This window comes from Helianthus annuus, chromosome 14 (genome assembly GCF_002127325.2).
Source record: "Helianthus annuus cultivar XRQ/B chromosome 14, HanXRQr2.0-SUNRISE, whole genome shotgun sequence".
NCBI classification, from domain to species: domain Eukaryota; kingdom Viridiplantae; phylum Streptophyta; class Magnoliopsida; order Asterales; family Asteraceae; genus Helianthus; species Helianthus annuus.
Window position 1 is genome coordinate 157,286,631 of NC_035446.2, and position 5,853 is coordinate 157,292,483.

The following is a 5,853-nucleotide window of genomic DNA, read 5'->3' on the forward strand; positions in this document are numbered from 1 at the left end:
TCGTGTATAAATAGCAGGCCTTGGGACTCGAAATCAGAAAGTAAAACGACGTAAAAACTCCAAATATACGTCGAGTTATAGCCGAAATAATCTCCAATTAGTATAGCAGGGTGCTGCTACGATGCCGGATATTAACTCAATCGCTGTTCAATTCTTTTCTTTCCGTCAGCTTTTATTTTTGTAAATAATAGCTCGGGATTTTACCCTCTAAATCCCTAAACTCTGCCCGTTATTAGGGTAATAACTCTAATCACTGGTACGATACTTTATCCGATCGATTGAGACTATCCGATGGATGTTTAAGTGTTGCTCAAACTCGGGTTATACTTTGTCATTCGTCGTGATTCCGACAGGATGTTTGACTGTTGCCCGAACTCGGGCTATACTCTGTCATTCATTGCGAATCCGCTGGATGTTTAAGTATCGCACTTTGTCATTCGTTGTGAGGATTTCTATCTCGTGATTATCGTTAAATTTGAATTGAGTTAATACACTAATACGAGTTCCATTATGTCTAGAAATTAGAACCTGTAATCAGGAAACTGCTAGAATACTTAATAGTTAAGTAAACTTAAATAAACTTAGCAGTTAAGTTAACTGAGTAGATTAATTAATCTATTAATCAAGTTAAGTGTGATTAATTAATTAACTAAGTGGGATTAATTAAGTTAAACTAGATTAATTAAGCTAAGAACGATTAATTAAGTTAAGCAGGATTAATTAAGCTAAGCAAGATCAATTAAGTTAAGCAAGATTAATTAAGCTAAGTAAGGTCTACTAACCACCTAAATAGAAATATATATAAATATAAATTAGATAATATCAAAAGAAGGTGCTAGGAAGGCGTAAGAGGATAGATATCTGTGGATAGGAAGCTTCCTAGAAGATGTATAGCTAACTTCCTAGAAAAGCTATAGGAAACTTCCTAGAACTTTCATACTTCTTACCTATAAATAGGAAGCTTAGGAATTCATTTTCCTTTGCTCATTTCTTCTATTCTTCTCTCTATACGTTGGTGTTCTAACCAATAATCACCAAAGCGATGTTCTGTCCGATTGATTCAGGAACCAACTAACGGATGCCAAAGTGTTGTACTTTGTGAATTTCGATAAACGGAATCCAAAATGTTATACTTTGTGAGTTCGTTAAATGGATACCAAAGTACTATACTTTGTGAGTTCGTTAAACGGATGCCAAAGTACTATACTTTGTGAATTCTGTTAAGGTTCGAATCTCGTGACTACCGTTAAGGTTTGATTTGGGTTTTACACAAATACGTATTCTATTCTGTTAAACTATATGTTTAACTACACGGATACTCCCAACTACACACTTACAATCAAACAAACTATTACTTCATCAGAAGATACAGAACAATGAAGTATACGCTTAATTATCAAAAGGAATAGTATCCAGAAGCTTGTTAAATCAATACTGCATGCTTATAATGTGAGTCATTCTCTTTTTATCAACTGTTTACAATACTCCAAAGTTATAATTACAGGGACTAAGTCGTGGATATCTTGCATCACTGGTTAGTGGGGTGTTGTGCATGTTACTAATTTGCTCCCAGTTGGGTTCATTGACCTACTAGGGATAATCACTCACTATCTGGGTTCATTGACCTAATAGTGGTATGACTATCGTCACCATTGTGACCTGTCACCATTGTGACCTGTCACCATTGTGACACAGTGCCAGATAAAAATAAGATACTGCCATTGTAATCGCTCTTATGCTGTAATTTATAACTATGGGTCATTTTATAAAACCTGAATGAACTCACTCAGTATTTCCCGCTGACAAAACCTTTTTAAAACGCGTTTCAGGTAATTACAGTAGATTGGTGTAAGAATTGGATCCGGCACTGAAGGCATCAAGAAGTGGCTTATTTTATTAATTAAATCAAATTAAGAAATATCATTTTTATTAAAGCTACCTTTGTAAAACATGGGTTTATCCCATCTATTTAATAAATAAAATCCGGTGTTTTAAAACTCTGATATTTTTCCTAACTCACGGTCCTGATGAAATTTCCGCTGCAATGTTTTTCAAAATAATCACAGGTACCACTGGGCTGCTCGCGGCGCCCGATTCCGTCCAGGATAGGGTCGGGGGCCGTGACAGTAAAGGTGGTATCAGAGCTAAGCCACTGCTTTAAGCCTATAAGTGTTGTGATAACAATACTTAAGCTTAAATAAAAGAGTTAGGAGATTGCTATTAACTGGTAGCACATCTGATAGCCTTTAGACTTGAACATAAGAAAAGATGCCTTAGTATAAGCTAAGCCACTTGTTTAAGCAATTAGGTGTTGTAATAATACCTAAGTTTAAACGGAGAATTAGGAACTTAATAGTATCTGGTAGCACTCAGAATAATATTTAGACTTGAACTTAAGAATTTTGCCTTAATATAAGCTTCAAGATAAATTACCTATATAACTATAAGGTGATGAATATTGGTATGATTATAAGAATGACAATTAGCAGGTAATAGCACTTAATTGCTATTTATTCTTGTTTATCGATATTACCTGGTCTAGAATAAAATATGATATGGAAATACAAATTTCCTTGATTCTGGATAAAAGCCCTAAAGAGGCACTGTTAAAATCTTGAAAAGATATTATTTATGGGAAATAGAAAATTTTCTCCGGCAAAACTGGGTATAGAGTAGCAGACTCTCCAGCTTGTCCGGATATACTGAGATTACCGCTCCGCCGCGAACCGGATAAGACGGGGTATATAGTATGTCAAACAAGTGACAAGACTTCCCTAAATAATATCATAATTTGATATCTGATTTGTTTTTGGAAATATGAATCTGTTAGATACATTGACCTGATAAATGGTATGTTTATTTCAGCATATGAAATATGTGATTATATAGATAGGATATCTATAAGGAAATTCCAAAAACCATAACGATTGGTAATTAAGAATAAAACACAAGCATATGTGTCAATAATAATAATTCTAGATTTCTTTATCAGAAATCTCTCATATATCTATAATTCCGATGTCAAACATTATTTCGTTTGACCATTTGTCTCATGTGACAAAATAAACAATGGAAACCCTTTAAGTTGAAACACCATCCAAAAATATAAAGAATTTCCAAAGCATTATCATAAATTATTAATGCACATAAGAAGCATGTAAAGTTGTGCGAATGCACAAGAAAACACATGAAACTTAAATTATACGTCCACAGACGTTAAAGTATGTCACACACGACTTTCAAGGCAAGACCTTTGGGGAATATAAATTAGGCACGATGACGCCAATACTAATTCCATCAGTAGAAAAACTACTAATCAAAAAGAAGCATTTTGCCACATGATCCTACAAACGATCTGAATATCGTTGAGGAACGTTGGAACAATATTTCACAACCATAGGTGCACAGTCTAATCAGAGTCATGATTATTGGCACTACGTACCTTTGCAATTCCCCTATTTCATTTCATTTCATTCGACATTCCTGGTAATATCACTTAACAACAGTTATCACATGAAATTCCAGATAAAGTTCCTATATTCCTTTCGTTGTAATTCTGACTTCCGCCTATAATAAGTTGACTTTCGCGTTTCTACTTCCCCAAATGGTCATCATACCATGAGGATTCCTTTCATAGTAGCAAATATTGATCCATTTCATTTCTTGGTAAATCCACACGTTACATATGCTCTGTTTGTTGCGCATATGATTCGCTTGCTTTATGAAAACCACAGGAGGGCTTCATTCCGAATTATTATTTTATCCAAACTCAAATATCATTTCGTTATATTTAATTTTCACTACAAACTGCATTATTGCAAAACGATAAATCTTTGATATCAAGTCAATGATTTTGTTAAATAATTGAAGTAAAGAATTTATACTTTTATATATATATAAATTATGCTGAGGTATACTTTCATTTTAAGTTTATGTTTAAGTTATCTGTTATTAATAATTTTATTATTAGTAATAATATATTAATAATAATAGTGTTAATGTTATACTATGGTTATTGTCTAGGGCAGGTATTGAATAGCCTAGCCTTAGTTAGGCATGGATTGGCCACCTATGCTTAAACAAGGCAGCACTATCCAATACCCAACCATGATAATGACCAGTTAATGTATATAAATTAAGTCATCATACTTATTCAGTAAATTTTAATTATATATATAAAATAATAATAATAATATTTTTATATATTATATATAGAAATATATATACTTTGTACTGTAAAGAGAAGACATATTTTCATCTAAATAATTGTCTGAGTATTCATGGACAAGACATATTATAAATAATTGTTCATCTTGATTAATATTTCACATTATTTTATAACATATATATACTTTAATACATTAAAATATCAAATGCTATTTACTCAAGCCAATATTTAAATATGTTTGGTATTAAAATAAACATTTATTATTTTACTTTTATGATTTAAAATATCTTGTTATAAAATCTTATAGTTAAACATGCTTGATCTTAGAGAAAATAATAATCGTAAGTTCTAGGATATTTGGATAAACATATTTATTTTGTCAAAATGACCATAGGTTTTGATATATTAACACTCTCTATATTAAATTATTATTCTACTCTATGATAACATAAAAGGAAAAGGTATTTAATAAAATAAAATATCACCTATCTTTAATCATACATTTTGGTCAAAATCATCTAAATGCAATTAAGTATTAAGACAAAAATACACTAACTTTATTATCTTCTCGTATATTCTTACAATTCACTCATCTCAACGCATCAATTTTCTCATATCATAATTCAATATGTGACAAATCATTTTCATGCTTTTATTTCATTTGAACCTGTCAATTCTAAGTCTTCCTCAGTTGCCAATCGACAGTAAGCTTTCTTTTGACAAAGAATTTTATTGATTCAAAAAGTCCTTCACATTCAGTGATTATATATCTTTTGGCTTGAACCCAATCACCTTGAAAATTATATCATTTCATCTCATTCGTTTGAACATTTCATCTTTTGAAATATCCAGATTCGCTTCCTTGAAACTCTCAGTTAATTTCAAAAACGGTGAATTCATTCGGTCATCATAATTATTAAGTTCTTTCAATCATACCAATACCTTGCAGTATCCGTATAAATTTGTAACTTGTGCTAATAATGAACCCTATTCGTACGTCACTCGTTTGATTCATCATTTTAATATTCTTGGTACAATTATGTCCTCAGATTACGATACACTAAATTCTATTGTCTAGTGTATCCTTACCATTTAAGTAAACAATACTGATTTTCGGGATAATCATTAACAAATCATTTTTCATACTTCCATTCACAAAATAGAGATTTATCAAATTCAGAAGCTCCCTCAATAGATCAAAGTAAGTTCTTTTCTGACAAATCATTTTTTATTTTCAAAATTCATACCCCTCAAATATCTTTTAATTCCATTCCACGATACATTGTTTAAAAGAAGTAACATAACCCCAAGAAAATATCATAGTCCAAATCTCGAGGACGAGATTTTATTAAGGTGGGGAGGATGTAACGACTCTCACTAAAATTAATACTTATTATGTCAATTGTATAAAAAGGAAACCCTAGTTGAGACACCCAAGTAATCCTGCACAATCCCTAAAAATTTCAGAACAATCAGAATCAGGATCAGGGCTCCTAAAACTCGGGGGGGTATTCTCTACTCGATGATTATCTTTATAAAACGTTGTCAAAATTTAAAATTAAGGAGACGTCGACTCAGCAAGCCTAGTCCCACGCGTGGCAACCCTATGACCCTTAGGTGTCCCTTACGGACCGTAAGGGAATAGTCTTACGGTCCGTAAGCATGTCAATTTTCGTGTATAAATA